The sequence below is a fragment of the Tamandua tetradactyla genome, chromosome 14 (genome assembly GCF_023851605.1).
Source record: "Tamandua tetradactyla isolate mTamTet1 chromosome 14, mTamTet1.pri, whole genome shotgun sequence".
Taxonomy (NCBI): Eukaryota; Metazoa; Chordata; class Mammalia; order Pilosa; family Myrmecophagidae; genus Tamandua; species Tamandua tetradactyla.
Window position 1 is genome coordinate 30,311,128 of NC_135340.1, and position 17,493 is coordinate 30,328,620.

General features: G+C 39.8%; 1 long non-coding RNA gene across 1 annotated transcript; it reads right to left on the reverse strand.

The window, feature by feature from the left end:
• Positions 1–5,724: 5,724 nt before the first annotated feature.
• LOC143655699 (uncharacterized) lies at positions 5,725–11,644 on the reverse strand. The gene is made up of 3 exons (XR_013162236.1): positions 11,379–11,644; positions 9,988–10,154; positions 5,725–7,079 (listed from the first exon to the last, which is right to left on the reverse strand). It is a non-coding gene; the product is annotated as an uncharacterized LOC143655699 (long non-coding RNA).
• Positions 11,645–17,493: the final 5,849 nt, after the last annotated feature.

A 17,493-nucleotide genomic window follows, 5' to 3' on the forward strand; every position in this document is an offset into this window, starting at 1 on the left:
TTTGCTGGACTCCAAGAGGCATAATAATCTGGGGCCACTTTAATTTCTCTGTTTATGGTTTACTGAAGGAGAAGTAACATTTCCAATCAATCAGCAGCTCTCATATGGACACTAACATTTTTATTAACACCTAGTGCTACAGCCCAGAGGGTTTTCCTTTTAGGTTCCATCTACAAACAAGTGAGCCTCTTTCCTTTCTGTTAAGAACATAGCTTCTACAATCCAAGTGTCCATCAATGGATGAATGAATAAACAAAAGGCGGTATATACATGCAGTGGAATATTATTCAGCTGTAAAAACATTGAAGTTCTGACATATTCTCCTACATGATGAATCTCGAAGACAACATGTGGAATGAAATAAGCCAGATGGAAAAGAACAAATATTGTATAATTTTGCTTATATGAAATGACCAGGATTTGCAAATTCATAGAGACAGAAAGAAGATTACAGGGTTCCAGGGACAGTGCGGGGGGGGGGGGGGGGTGAGGAATGGGGAGTTAATTCTAAATGTAAAGAGTTTCTCCTTTGTAATTTTGGGTAATGTATCATGGTGATGGCAGCACAACACTGTAAATGTAAACCACTGAATTATATACTTGGAAGTGGTTAAAGTAGGAATTGTTATGTATATATCACCACAATAAAATTTTTTTATGTAGCTCGTTGAATTGTATATCAATAGCCAAAAGAATGAAAGAGGACCCCTACCTTACACCCTATACAAAAATTAATTCAAAATGGATTAAAGACCAAGCCAGGGACTTCCAGGAAAATGGCCGACAAGAGTAACTACAGATTAGCCCTGCTCCAAGGAAAAGTTAGAGAAGGGACAAGAGGGCGACTGAAGCGGCCATTGGGGAGCACGGCTGACCTGGGAGAGCCTTCTGTACCACATGCGGCAGCCTTGGTTGCAGAGGTCGAGGAACTGAGAGGCAGGAACCTGGAGCCTGGCGCAGAGGTACCAAGCCTCGGAGGCCGCGGGAGTGCACGGACGGGAGCCAGGACTAGGAAGTAAGCCAGGCTGCACTCCTTGGATGCACTACCCTCACCAGGCAGCCCCAAGACTGGCGACTCACCCCACAGCCCACACATCTGAACCCCCTCACCCGCTCCCATTCCCCATGCTCCAGGTGCCCCACCCCACCGGCCCCCAGTGCACATACCTGCCCCACACCCCCATCCCCAGTGCAGCCCAACCCACCTCTCCTGCACCCCTCCTGAGCACTACCTCCCCCTCCCTGTTCCCTGCAGGCTGTTGCCAGCACATAAAGGTTGTGGACACTAACCTCCATACCTAGGCTACCCCCACCCCACACCCCTACCCCCCACCCATAGTGTCGCGCAGCCTCACCCCACCCTCCTGAGCTCAGCACATCTGTTTGCTGGACTCTCAGGCCCACGCATTCGCAAGGGCCCCAAATCACATCATTCAGCTCTAGGAACCACATTTTACAGCGGTCCTAGAACCACACATGTGCACAGCCTTCAGCCTCACTTCCCAGCTCTGAGAAAGTGCCAACCTGCGCAGCCGGGTCACATCTACCCCCAATCCATGAAGGCATAAAGCCAACCTGCTGTCGCAGATCTACACATGTGCACAAAGGGCCCCGTACCTTTGACCAGCACACACCAGGGTTACACCCCCCAGACCAGTGCACCCACACAGCTACACCCTCCCTGGCTGCTGGGCGCCCACATTCACAGGCATCAGCATAATATCCCAACCTGCGCCCATACCTGCCCTGAAACAAATCACCGTACTGAGTGCCCTGCTCCCTGCTGTACAACCATCCCGCAAACACAAGGCCTCAGACTGAAAGAAATCAACTCCCAAAGTAAATCAATCAAGATATTTACATGCAACGAAGACAGCAGATCACTAAGCAGATCACAATGCAGACAGATATAGCCCTGCCTAATGACCAGATTAAAACACCAGAGGAGACACAGATATTGGAATAACTAATCAGAGATATTCATACAACCCTATTTAAGAAAATAAGTGGAATAGCAAATGACATAAAGGAGATCAAGAAGACAGTAGAAGAACACAAAGAGGAATCTGAAAGAATAAATAGAAAAGTAGCAGAAATCACAGAGATTAAAGACTCTGTTGACCAAATAAAAAACATACTAGAGGCACACAACACCAGATTTGAAGAGACAGAAGAAAGAATAAGTGATATAGAGGACAGGATAATTGACTTCAAAGACTCAAAACAGCAAATGGCAAAAAAAGACGGAAAAAATTTAATGGGTCAGGGAAATGATAGACAAAACAAAGCGCACAAATATAAGAATCATTGGTGTCCCAGAAGAAGAGAGTTGTAAAGGGCTAGGAAGAGTAGTTGAGGATATAAAGGGGAAAAACTTCCCAACCCTCATAAGGAATATAAATATACACGTCTAAGAAGCCCAAAGAACTTCAAACAGAATAAATTCAAATAGGTCCTCCCCAAGACACATACTAATCAGTAGGTCAAATGTTGAAGAGAAGCAGAAAACCCTGAAAGCAGCAAGAGAAAAAAAATCTACTACGTACAAGGGAAATCAAATAAGACTGAGTTCAGACTGCTCAACTAGGACCCTGGAGGCAAGAAGGCAGTGGTATGATATATTCAAGATCCTGAAAGAGAAAGACTTCCAGCCAAGAATTCTGTACCCAGCCAAACTGGCCTTCAAAATTGAGGGACAGAGTAAAGTTCTCACAGACAAAAAGTCCTGAACAAATTTGTCAACAAGAGAACGGCCCTACAAGAAATACTAAAAGGAGTTCTGCTGGCTGAAAAAAAAAAGACAGGAGAGAGAGGCCTGGAGAAGTCCACAGAATTGAAGAGTACCATAAGGGTAATTTAAAGAATACAAAGAGAAAGAGGGAAAAGAATATGTAGATCTGACAAATAAAATTAAAAAGATAAGATGGTGGACTCAAGAAATGCCTTTTCGGTAATAACCTTGAATGTTAACCAACTAAATTTACCAATTAAAAGATACAGATTGGCAGAATGGATTAAGAAACATACTCCAGCTATATGGCTGCTTACAAGAGACTCATCTTAGACACAAGGATACAAATAGATTGAAAGTGAAAGGATGGAAAAGGAGGGATAAGAAGTATAGTATGTATGATTTTTTTTGTTTTCTTTCTATTTATTTTTCTGAATTGATGTAAATTGTTCTAAGAAATGATCATGATGATGAATATACAACTATGCGATGAAAAAAAGAATGTTCATATTGTATGTTGATTGGTTTTATTAATAAAACTTAGAAAGAAAGAGTGGGAAAAAAAAGTGAAGGGATGGAAAAAGATTTTCCGCACAAGTTGTAACCAAAAGAAGGCTGGAATAGCTATACTAATATTGGTAAAATAGACTTTAAATGTAAAGACATCCTAAGAGACAAAGAAGGCTGCTACAAAAAAGAACAATGTTGTGAGGCATGCAACTATGTAAATAAACATGTGGGACATTTGGTGAGACAAAATAAGCCAGAAACAAAAAAAACAACACTGGTATGGTTACCTTTAGAAAGTACTTATAAGAAAATAGGGGCCTAGATTGTAAGCTTTTAGAGCAGACACATTAAGTCCAGACTGGTAATTTTGAGATGCTGCTTTATATATATATAACCTGATATTTAGAGATAAGAGCAAAACCAAACAGGTTGGGGTTAAAGTAATTCAGAACATAGGAGTAAGGAAAAGTGTCTATATTTTAGAACCACACATACTCTTTGAGACCAATGGAAGAAAGGTTTATTTGACCTGGAACTGAAATTTTCTGTAGTGCATAATCTAATTCAACCTATCTGTATAGCTCATTTGAACAATTGAAAGACAGGAAGCACAGAATAAAAAAGAGGTCCCTTAATCCTGTATAGAGTATTGTAAGACCTGGAAACATCCTAGAGTATAATAAGCAGGTAATCAAAAAGTATTGGCAAAGTCCCCAGACAGGAGAGAGAAAGACTATGCAACTATTAAACTTTACCATCGGGGAATCCCCTGATATTGTGTCAGACTTTAGGGACACCCAAATCAATAGGCCATGCTCTCGATCATGAGGCTTACCCTCGTGAAGCTTATGTAGGTAGTGGAGAAGCTTTGACTACCTATAGGCATGCCTAAGAGTTACTTCTGGAGGACCTCTGTTGTTGCTCAGATGTGACCTCAGTCTCTCTAAGCCCAACTCAGCAAGTGAAATCATTGCCCTCCCCACTATGGGGGACATGACATCCAGGTGCTGAGACCAGCTCAGCAAGAGGGGCCAAGGAAGGCACCACGAATCTGAAAAATAAAGACACTCATGCAGAAGAGTTTTTTAAGATGAAAGCAGGAAACCCTGCCTCAAAGGACAAGAGCCTTGAACACTTACTCAGTACCTTATTTATTTTCCTCAATGAAGCAGAAAGCTCACAAAAATAACTCTTGGTATGTGTTTGGTCTTTAGCATCAGTGCAGACCAAGAGATTGCCTGTTCCTTCCTTATCAGGGTAATGATTAAGGGACAAAGAGCAGGTTTTCGCTCATTCATTTTATGGAATGTTAGCCAAGTGGATGTTTCTCAAATTTTGCTGACTTTAGCGTTCTAAAGTTAACATTTCATCATAAACTACAGGTCTCAGTGTTCTGAGTCTGCAGATGATTTTCAAAGCTGCTGCTTTGATTTCTTTTCTTATTTTTCCCTTCATTTCCCCCTTTTTGTTTTGGAAGGATCGGGAAGGTAGTTTTGGTGACTTATTTCTGCATTATTTTTTTCAAGCATGTTTTGCATGCATTGGAAGCCTGTGCAGGTTAAAAGGAGAAACAGAAATAAATCACAGTACTACTTAGCAACCCTCCTCCTCATCCTTTTATCCATGTAAGTGGATTAAGAGTTTGAAGATCATTCGCTATTCCGTTCATAGTCTCTGAGAAGGACAAAAGTTCTACACGGGCATGTTGCATATTAGAGACTAATGCTTGGACATAAGACATGTCTAAACTTAAATTATCATGATGGCCAGTTATGTCATGGCAAATTTTTTTCCCAACTAATATCAGAAGCATTATATACATAAAGAGTTACACAAAAACTAGGGCGGGCCGCGGTGGCTCAGCGGGCAAAGTGCTTGCCTGCTATGCCGGAGGACCTCGGTTCGATTCCCGGCCCCAGCCCATGTAACAAATACGGAGAAACAGAATACAATAAAACAAGAAAATGTTTAAAGATGTTTCCCTTTCTTCCTTCCTTCCTTCCTTCTCTCTGTCTTTCCTTTAAAAAAAAAAAAAAAAAAAAAAAAAAAAAAAGAGTTACACAAAAACTAGATACACTCCAATCACATTTTAAATGCACTTGCAGAGTGGGCCGCAGTGGCTCAGCTGGCAAGAATTCTCGCCTGCCATACCAGAGACCCAGGTTCGATGCCCGGTGCCTGCCAATGCAAAAAATAAATAAGTAAATAAGTGCATTTGCAGTTTGAAGGATTCCATTCCCTCGCCTAATAATATTACAGCATTTTCAACATCAACTAATCAATCATTAATTTCTTTATCAATTTTAGTCTCTTCTTCCCATGCAAAACTAGCATTCTTGTGCCATTCTTCTACAAATTCAGTAGTATGAATACTCTGTTGTAAGGCAACACCTGATACTGCCGCAGCAGTGGTTAAATCTACAATTCCCATAATGGCTGCAAATAATAACCCTATAAATCATTTAGTTTTTCTGATAGCTTGATGTAGTACAGATAATAATGCACGTATATCTGGTGAGTATTCCCATGGCCATGTCTGATTCACAGGTATCCATAATCCAACACGTCTTCTTAAAATCATATAACTTCTATTAGGATTGAATATGGTATTATTAATACAACTATACAATTTGCAGGAATAACAAGTTACCTCTGAAGAACTTTCATTGAGATAGAACTCTCCTGTCAAGAATACAAAAGGATCCCTAATGCAACTTTGTAAATAAATGGTTTTATTAGTTTCGGAGGACAAATTGTACTGATTAACATTAAAATATTTTCCATTCCAAATTTTTATAGGTTGTAGACTTAAAGTGGTTTTCCATAAAGAAGATTGTGCAGGCCCATTTCCTAGTTGAGGTCATGGAGGAACCATACCCATACCATGCCAGACAATGGGATGATCTGCTCGTGCGGAGATCACTGCATGGTCATGTTGTGACACATGCCATTTTAAAGCTTTTACAGAAGGGCAGCTAGATATGTGGCTACAATTCTGGGCTGCGTACCCCTTAGGGGACCAGCCCGTTACAATTCCATAAGAACCATTAAGTAGCCACACCCCATGAGATCCTCTACATTTTTTTCCAACGTATGTGTTCACTTTCAGGTGTACATACATGGCTATAAGTACAAGGTGGTCTATCAGGAGGATTCTTAGTTGAATTACTCTAAAAAATCTTTAAGCTCAAACCAGACAGCATGTGTAACTGAGCTCCTGAGCACTGCCTTGTTTAGGAGTAAAAGAGTGCCATGCTTGGGATGACAAGTTAACATAGCCCTCTGCCGGACCTACACACATAGCCCAATCGGAAAAACTTAATGACAAATGAAACAGTGTTCCTTCTTCATTAGGATGTTGTGGGAGCCGTGAATCCTCAGCCCCGGGATCCAAGACGACTCATTGATATAAATTAAAGGAGGGCTTTCTTTCCGAGAGGCAGGACGTAATAGAGGAGGACTGGAAATACAAGCCCAATAGGTATAATTAATTGCAGCGACAACAAGTAGAAACCTACAGTGCAGTGATTATAGCCATCATAGAGGTAAGCAAGTTAGGTGCTGTTCCAGGCGTCCCTTGATTCTTTTACTGCTGTTCAGCTTCCTGGCACAGATTCTTAATTTTTCCCCACGTTGGTGGGCTTGCAGGGCTTGCATATCTAGTGCCTAGCGTCAGTCCGAGTCATGTCGTGGTCACATTCAGTCCTTCCATCTGTATGATTGGAGGGGTCTCGTCCCAGAATCGGGGAGGGGGTGGCCCGTCATCGCAACACTTCCTCTTTTGGGGTCACTCGTTTTATTCTTCGACTACGCACCCACACCGGTTTCTCTCCTGTTTCTGGTGAGACACAAACAAACCCTCGTCCCCATGTCAACAGTTTACCCATATTCTAAGAATTAAAGGATCATTCCACCAGATGTGTGGAGTGTCCTTATTCTGTGTATTTGCTTCCTTTTGCTTATAATGTTTTTCTGCAGCAGTACCATCATTTCTAGAATTCAAAAATTTAAGGTAAATAAAGCTTTTGTAACTGAGTCTGAGGCATTTCCTTTTCTTCTCCTTTTTGCTTTTTAAGTGCAATCTTTAAAGTTTAATTGGCTCTTTCAACTATAGCTTGTCCTTGGGGATTATAAGGAATGCCAAAAGAATGTGAAATGTTCCAGTTTTGCAAGAACTGTTTAAGAGATGCACTTGAATGAGCGGGGGCTTTATCAGTTTTGATAGCCTTTAGGAGTCCCATGAGGCAAAGCAAGCTAGAAGATGTGATTTAACATGCCATAACGCTCCCCTTCTTTGTGCTGTCGCCCATATGTAACCAGAAAAGGTAGCCACAGTCATATGAGCAAAATTTAGCTTTCCAAATGAAGCAAGATGAGTAACATCCATTTGCCATAAAGAATTTGGTTTTAATCCTCTAGGGCTAACTCCTGGTTCAGTTTGTGCTGGGTTGTTTAAAATTTGACAAGAAGAACAAGTTTGGACTGTACTTTTCACTTGGGCCCAAGTTAATGGAAAACGGGCTTTAAGTCCAGCAGCATTTCGATGGGTTAAATTGTGAAAATGTATGGCGTCACTTAAAACTGGGCTAACTAGTTTATCAGCTAATGCATAGCCCTGGGCTGAAGGGGCGGGAAGATTCATATGACAGCAAATGTGAGTGATAAAAAAAGGGTGCTACGAAGGTGCACAGCAGATTGTAATTTCTGAAATAGCTGAAATAAAGAAGGATTTAGGTTTTGCTTGATAACAGCCGTTTCAATTAATTGTGCCACAAACACCACATATGCCGAATTAGATAAAATATTAACTGGCTCTGAAATATTTGGAAGGGCAGTATTACTGCTAGTATTCAGCTTGTTGTGCTGAAAATCTAGGGGTTGGAATTTTCTTTGTTTTTAAACCTGAATATCCTGCAGAGCTACGTCTAGATCCATCAGTGAAAATAATTGGAGCATCAACAATTGGATGTTTTTTCGTTATATTGTATAATATCCATTGAGTTCTTTTAAGAACTTGGGTAGTGATTGTCAATTTTTCCCACAAAGTCAGCAGAGGCAATCTGCCCTAACAGGTGGTTCTGAAAGAAAGCATCAGCTTCCCACCTTGTAAGAGGGAGTATCACATGAGAAGGATCCATTCCTACTAAAGAGTATGTGCGTTCTCTTCCCTTAAGAATTATTTGTGCAATGAGATCAAGATATGGAGATAAGGATTTTATCACATTTTTATTAGGAAGAAAAATCCATTCTACTATTCTACTATTCCTTCACCTTGCATTATTAATCCTGTCGGAGAATGATTGGAAGGAACGATTGTAAGTTGCAATGATCTATTAGAGTTAAAGTGTTCTTACTGGGCTTTTTTTTTTTTTTTTTTTAATTTTCTGCTCAACTAATTCTAACTCCTTTTCGGCTTCCTTACTCAGGGAATGAGGACTATTTAATCTTGAATCTCCTCGGAGTAAAGCAAAAAGGTTGGATAATTCATAAGTAGCAATACCCACTTTTGGTCTAAAGCAATTAATGTCTCCTAGAAGCTTTTTGTAGGTCTTTCGGAGTTTTTATGGAGTCTTTTCTAATTTGCACTTTTTGTGGTTTCATAGTTGTTCTATCTACCAAATATCCTAAATAGGACATAGGGGTAATTGTTTGAATTTTTCAGAAGCTATTTTGAGCCCAGAATTTGTTAGGTGCCTTTCTAGATCCTCGTATAATGAGATTAACTCCTCGGTTATTTCTGCCTCATAGAGAATATCATCCATATAATGAATTATATAACACTGAGAATATTGTTGTCTTATTGGCTCTAGAACTTTAGCGACATAGTTTTGGCCTCTCCCTATTAGTTGTTCCAAAGAAATAGGAATATTCTGGGCTAAATTTTGGTTGGCTAAGGCATCTGCATGTTTTTGTCACCAAGTTCTGAACTGTAAATATTCTCCTGGCCCAAGAGTGATTTTCACCTAATTATCCCAGCCATCCAGGGCACAAGCGAGAGCCTTCAGCTAACCTTTGCATCAATCCAAAAGTAAAGGGAAAATTACGTCCATATTGCTGTACTGCACTTTTTAATTCCTTTAAAGTATTAAAAGGAAAAGGCTATGCCTGACTTCATAAACCCCATCAGGATTGTTAGCATCCACCCCGGGACAACTCTTTCATGGACTGTTACAGGGAAAGCTATCTGGAGAGCATCTAAATCGCCTTCCCTGCGAGCCTGCAAAATTCCCTGCTGAATAGGCGTGAATGGATGTTTACCTGCCTCCATAGAAGGAAAAGGAGGAGGTGGGAAAGGGAGTTCATTATCTTGAATATCCTTGATATTCACCGGGGTGGGGGGCAGAGGGGAGGTTTAGAGAATCATCCAAGTTCTCTTTTAGTTTGTCTAGCCTGTCAATCACTTCCTCCTCTTCCTCCTCATCTTCAGTCTGTAAAGATTCAAGGACTGACTTGATTATAGTCCAAGTGGGCCAAATGGTTACAGGAAGTGGCACACCCTGTACATGCAATTTTTTAAGCTCTTTCCTTACTCTCTCCCATTCACCTAACTCTAAGCTGCCAAAAGTTGGAAAACAGGAACAATATTTCTCTATTATTTGTAAAAGTTCTAAAAGCCAATCCTCGCCAGCTTTTGTTCCTCCTGCCTTAAGTAAATGTTTAAGAAGACAGACACAGGGGCGATATTTAGTAGTGCTATCACTCTTCCCCATTATTACCCTGTTTCTTTTGCCCGAGAGTGTCCGTACCTTTCAGTTTCTGTTTCCTGGATTCAAGAGGTCTCTAAATTCACGCAGGCATTGGTGACGTGGTAGTTTCAATTTTCACTCGGGCGGTCCTTCTTCTCAGAACCCCACATTGGGCATTGATTGCCGAGACCAGCTCAGCAAGAGGGGCTGAGGAAAGCACCATGAATCTGAAAAATAAAGACACTCACGCAGAAGATTCTTTTAAGATGAGAGCAGGGGACTCATGCCTCAAAGGACAAGCACCTCGAACAACTTGCTCAGCACCGTATTTATTTTTCTCAATGAAGCAGAAAGCGCACAGAAATAACTCTTGGTGTGCGTTTGTCTCTAGCATTAGTGCAGACTGACAGACTGCCTGTTCCTTCTTTTTCGGGGTAATGATTAAGGGACAAAGAGCAGGTTTTTGCTCATTCTTTTTATGGAATGTTAGCCAAGAGGATGCTTCTCAACTTTTGCTGACTTTAGTGTTCTAAAGTTAACATTTCATCACAAACCACAGGTCTCAGTGTTCTGAGTCTGCAGATGATTTTCAAAGCTGTTGCTTTGATTTCTTTTCTTATTTTTCCCTTCATCCAGGGGTGAAAGTCTCCCTGGCAACGTGGGAGATGACTCCCAGGGATGAATCCAGACCAGGCACTGTGGGATCAACAATTACATCCTGACCAAAAGGAGGAAAAGAAGTGTAGTTAATAAAGTATCAGTGGCAGAGAGAGTCCAAATACAGTCGAGAGGCTATTCTGGAGGTTGTTGTAACGTAAGCTTCAGGTAGACCTTGCTACCTATCACATAACCTGCCAACCCCCAACCAGGGCCATTCCAGCCAATCCTAAAGAATACCTAGGGCAATATATAAGATTCCACAGGGTTCCAGGCACTAGAGTAAGTTTCCAGAAACCTACAACCTCCAGATGGGTCCCTGGCCCAGGTAAGTCCTGAAACCTAGCCCAGCCTTTCCAGAACATCAGATAGTTCCATCTTGCTACCCCTCATTAGTGACAGACCCTTCAAATATCAAAAATTTAGAATTGTCATAGCCCAGACTACCCTAAAGAGAGGTATGGAAAGATCAAAGGTGATGGAATTATACATAGAAGATAGGACTTAACAAATGAATATGAATGCTGAATCATTAAATTGATATCTCTCTTAGTCTCCAGTATTTTAAAGCAGTAGTAGTAAAAGCCTAAAATTGTGAAATTGTAACCCATGTCAAAGTCTGAAATATGTTTGTTCTAGTTTGCTAGCTGCCAGAATGCAATATGCAGAAACAGAATGGCTTTTTAAAAGGGAAATTTAATAAGCTGTTAGCTTACAGTTCTAAGGCCGAGAAAATGTCCTAGTTAAAGCAAGTCTATAGAGGTGTCCCATCAAAGGCATCCAGGGAAAGATACCTTGGTTCAAGAAGGCTGATGAAGTTCAGGGTCTCTCTTTCAAGTGAGAAGGCACATGGCGAACACAGTCACGGCTCCTCTCTCATCTGGAAGGGCACATGGCTAACACGACGTCATCTGCTAGCTTCTTCTCCTGACTTCCTGTTTCATGAAGCTCCCCGGGAGGCATTTTCCTTCTTCATCTCCAAAGGTCACTGGTGGTGGGCCCTGCTTCTCATGGCTATGACATTCTGCTTTGCTCTCTTTGAATCTCTTTCATTCGCCAAAATATTTCCTCTTTTATAGGGCTCCAGAAACCTACTTGGACTTTTATAGGGCTCCAGAAACTTACTCCACCCAAATGGGTGGAGACATGTCGTCACCTAATCCAGTTTAACAACCACTCTTGATTAAATCACATCTCCAGGGAGATGATCTGATTACAGTTTCAAACATACAGTATTGAATAGGGATTATTCTACTTTTATGAAATGGGATTTTGATTAAAACATGGCTTTTCTAGGGTTCATACATCCTTTCAAACCAGCACAATGATCTACAACTAATTGTGGTGTTGTGCTTTGAAATTTACAGCTTTTTTGTATATATGTTATTGTTCACAAACAAAGAAGGAAAAAAAAAGTTGATTGTGATGATAAAAAAATATTTAAGCCCTCTAGCCTCCTATAGTCTGGAGCAGCTAGAAGGAAAAATATGAGAGGATCATATGGTAGCCCATGACAAACCCTGGGATCTATCCTGAAACTACTTTTTGAAGAGTACTTTGAAAACTATTACTTTTTTATTTCTTTGCTTTGTATATTTGTTATACTATACAATAAAAAAGTTTTAAAAGTTAGAATGGGCACAGCCCGAATAGCCTTACAGAGTGTGAGAAAGATCAGAGGTCATGGCAGAATTATACAGAGAAAGTTGGGTTTAACAAGTGAGTGCTGAATCATTTTACTGATATTTCTTTCAGCCTCCAGTACCTTTGAGCAGCTAGAAATAAAAATCTATTATTGAGGAATCGTAACTCATACCAAACTGTGAAATCTGTTCTACAACTATTTGTCGTGATGTATTTTGAAATGCATTGCTTTTAGGTATATATGTTATTTAAAGAGAAGGAGTATAACAGGGAAGATAGAATTTAACAAATGAGTATGAGTGCTGAATCAGTATAGTGGCATTTCTGTCGTCTCCAGTATCTTGATGGTGCTAGAAGGAAAAACCTGAAATTGTGGAGCTGCAGCCCATACCGAACTGTGAAATCTGTTGCATAACAACTTGTTAAAATGTATGTTGAAATTTATCACTTTTTCGTATGTAGTTCACAATTTAAAAAGTTAATATGTATATATATATATATATAACCAAACCAATACCAAAATACTTCTAGAAGACAATGCAGGGAAATGTCTTCAAGATCTAGTAATAGGAGGTAGCTTCTTAAACTTTATACCTAAAGCATAAGCAGCAAAATTAAAAATAGACAACTGGACCTCCTTAAGATCAAGAGCTTCTGTGCCACAGAGGACTTTGTTAAAAAGGTGAAGAGACAGCCATCCCAATGAGATAAAATATTTGGAAACCACATATCAGGTAAAGGTTTGATATCCTGTGTACATAAAGAAATTATACAGCTCAACAACAAAAGAGCAAACAACCCAATTATAAAATGGGCAGAGGATATGAATAGACACTTTTCTGGAAAGCAAATACAGATGGCTAAAAAGCACATGAAGAGTTGCTCATTTTCATAAGCTATTAAGGTGATAATGAGATATCACCCCACACCTATAAGAATGGCTGATACTAAACAAACCGACAACTACAAATGCTGGGAAGGATGTGGAGAAATAGGAACACATTCACTGTCAGTGGCAATGTATGATGGTGCAGCCACTGCAGAAGACAGTTTGACAATTTCTTAGAACACTAAATATTGAGTTGCTCTATGACCTGGCAATACCAATACTCGGTATATACCCAGAAGAGCTGAGGGCAGTGACATGAACAGACATTTGCACACTGATGTTCATAGAGGCACTATACACAATTGCCAAAAGGTGGAAACAATCCAAGTGCCCATCAACAGGCAAGTGGAAAATCAAAATTATATCCATACAATGGAATATTGTGCAGCAGTAAGATGAAATGAGGTCCCAAAATATATGACAATGTGGATGAACCTTGAGGACATAATGCTGAGTGAAATAAGTCAGACACAAAAAGACAGATACTGTATGATTCCGATATTATGACTCTGGTAAAGGTAATCTTAGAGGTTACACTGTAGAATGCAGCAAATCTAGAGGTACTCAAAAGCTAGAGACCAAGGAAAAGCGACCCAAAGAGGCTGAATCAAATGCAGGGGGGTGGATAAAAGTGATAGTAACTAATTAGTAGGTTTATAAGTAACATTGCCATATTGAAGGCGAATATGATTGAAAGGGGATGTATAGTGCCTTGTGTTCCACTGATTAAATTTATAATTATAAATAAGTTCTCACATGAACTCTTCAATGGTTCAACAGTGGACAAAGAGTCAATAGGGGAGGGATATAGGGGGAAAACTAAAAATGCATGTCATGGCCAATAGTTAACAGGAAGACATCAACAGTACCACAGCAATTCTAGGGACAACTAGCTTTTGAGGAGGTAGGAGGGAGTAGGCAAGAGATTGGGGTGGTTTTGACTAGATAACTGATTAGATAGCTGGGACACTGTGTTTGCCGATTCTTTGTCATCACGGACCAATGAAAATTGTCTAAAATTGAGAGTACTGCTGATGGTACAACCAAATGACGATACTATAAGACATGGTTTCTTTATTTTTGGACATTATCCATGATGCCCAATAGATGGAGGGAGTCAAAGGACACAATGACTGAGAAGCACAATGGCAGATGGCGGTATATTTATATGACGGCATTTGGTGTGGCTACAAAAAGGAGGGACATCGAAGAGCATACAACGAACTGAATGAACCTTGGGAACAATGTGTTGTGCAAAATAAGCCAGAAACAAAAGAACAAGCGTGTTAAGGTCTCTTTCAGAAAATACTTAAAAGAGAATGGGATCCCGGACTGTGGGCCCTTATAGCATCCTCCTTAGGTCTGAAGTTGTGGATGCATTTCTGGATTCTGAAACACTGAAATTTCTATACATCAACTGGTATTTCCCTGGAACTTTAAGTAGCTCTGTGACACCTACGTCTCAGAAATGGAGTGTTGCAGACCTGAAAGTTAGCATGGCTGTATATAATAACAGTTAACCGAAAAAGAGATCAGGCCTCAATTACACTTTAGAACAAAGTCAATCTGGCTGAGTCCAAGGCAAATTAGAATGCAGGGCAAAAGATGATAGTGTATGTATTCTAGACGTTCAGCTATTGTATGAAGTCAAAGAAGAGAGATTTATTACATCTAGAACCTAAATTTTCTGTAACTCATAATCTAAATCAGCCTTTCTGGATAGCTCAGATAAACAACCCAAGCTCCTGGAATCCAGAACAGGAACAAGGCCTTGTAATTTTCTATAGCTTAATATAATACCAGGATGCATCTCAGACTATGGTGGGCTGATAATTAAAAGGTATTGATAGAGTCCCTTAAGGATCTGAAGGCAAAATATATATATATATATATTTATATATATATATATAAATTAAACTCTCCCATTTGGGAAACCCCAATCACCCTCCTAACCACTGGGGACGCCTAAGAAAATAGGGTCTGCCCTTCATAAAGCTTGCTCTTATGAAATTTATTTCCTTAGGGGACAAGTTGACTCTACCCATAAAACAAGGCCTATGAGCTGCTTCCAGGAAGCCTCTTTGTTGCTGAGATGCGGCCTCTTTCTCAGTCCACCTCTGCAGGGAAAATCACTGCCCTCCCCACTATGTGGCACAAGCCATTTAGGGGTGAAAACCTCCCTGACAACTTGGGATGTGACTCACGGGGATAAGTTAGGTCCTGGCTCAACAAAACCTTCCTGACCAAAAGGGGGGAAAGAAGTGTAATAAAGTAAGGCATTAGTGGCCAGGCGATATCAAAGGGAGTCAAGGCGCTATTCTGGAGGCTGCTCTTTTGCAAGCTTCAGTTAGATAGTGCTAACTGGTTTGCTAAATCCAGCCAGCACCACTCCTGTTGACTCTTCAGAACACATAGGCCTCAAATTGAGACTCTATAAAATGTATCAGGCACTAGGTTTGCCTTCCTGGAACATACAATTCCCGCAGGGTTCCTAAATCAGATAAATCCCGAAATTCAGAAGGACCGGCCTCCCCAGAATTATCAATTAATTACACCCCACCTATCCTTGAGTGTGGACACCCCTTCTCAACATGAAATAGTCAGAACAAGCATTGCCCAAAGATCCCTATAGATTGGGAGAGGATTAAAGGAGAAGGACGAGGTATTACAGAGAAAATGTGACTTAACAAACGAGAATGGCTGCTGAATCACTATATTAATATTCCTTCTAGCCTCCAGTGTTTTGGAGCAGTGAAAAAGAAAAATCTGAGATGATGGAATAGCAGTCCATGACAAACTCTGGGATCTTTTCTGTTACTACTTATTGAAGTGTGCTTTGAAAATTATTGTTTTTCTTTCTTTGCTTTGTATATGTGTTATATTATACAATAAAAAAAATCTTTAAAATGTAGCTGCTTTAAAGGTATCAGATTTATAGGGATAGGTGTGTCTCAGATTTGGCCTTTCCATCTTCCAAGGCATCAGAGTTTACTCTCTCGTCCCTCTCACCCCACCCCAACCTCCTTATCCTCCCCACCCAGTCTTCTTCCCTCAAAGCTCTAGCTCTCTGATTATTTCTCCTCTCTGGTTTCAGCTTACTGTTTATTTTTCGTTTTGTACTGTTTTATTTTGCTAGTTTCAAGGGGATGTCCTTGAGGGACTACTTTTATTATTGTGATAGCTCAGTAATGAATTTTAAAATACGTTTGTTGTGCTTTATAAAGTATTTGGGTATTTTACTAAGAAGATTACAAGAATAACAAGTCTGTCTTAATGCTAGAAGAGGTTTTTTTAAAGCAAACTAAAAAAAAGTGATTATATAGTTTTATTTTATAACCTGCTTTTTTCCACTTGTTATATCATAAAGACCTTTCTATATTAATAAATACAGGTCTACAGCATCATTTCTAATGGCTACATAGTCTTCCTTGCATAACTTACTCAATTTTTTTCAATTATTGGAAATTTAGGACTCTATTTTTTCACTATTATTTCAGTGAATATCCTTATAGTTCAATCTTCCACACCGAGTGATCGTCCCTGGAGATTTTTTCTTGTCTCTTTCTTCGTTTCTTTATTTCTTTTATTGTCTGTGCAAGAAATACAAGCTCAATGTAAAAAATTCAAACACTAAGGAAAACGAAAATTCTCCATAATTCTTTTTTAGTATAACCTCAATAAATACCATCTAGTCTATATTTGGAATCTCTCCCTTTTTAAATTGTGTAAAATATATAAGAAATAAAATTTGCCATTTTAACTACTAATCACTTTTACAATGCTGTGCTACCATCACCACCTTTCATTACTAAAATTTTTTCAGCATCCAAAAGAGAAACAAACTCATTACCTATTAGTAATTCTCAGACTGGCAATGGTGGTGCAGTGGCAGCGTTCTTGCCTGCCATGCCGGAGACCCAGGTTCGATTCCTGGTGCCTACGCATGCAAAAAAACAAAAATAAATAACTCTCTATTCACACTCCCTACAGCTCATGGTAACCTCTAAGCTACTTTCTGTCTTTATGAGTTTGTTTATTCTAGACATTTTATTTAAGTGAAAGTATACAGTATTTGTCTTTTTGTATCTGGTTTATTTCATTCAACATGATGCCTTCAAGGTTCATCCACGTTACAACAGGTATCAGAACTTCAATCCTTGTGATGACTGACTCATATCTCACTGCATGCATATATCACATTTTGTTTATTCATTCAAACAGGTTAATGGATAATCGGGTTGTTTCCACCTTTTGACTATTGTGAATAATGTTGTTATGATCGTTTGCACACAACTACCTGTCTGAGTCCCTAATTCTTTGGGTTATATATCGAAGAGTGGGATTGTTGGGTCATATGGTAATTCTATGTTTAATTT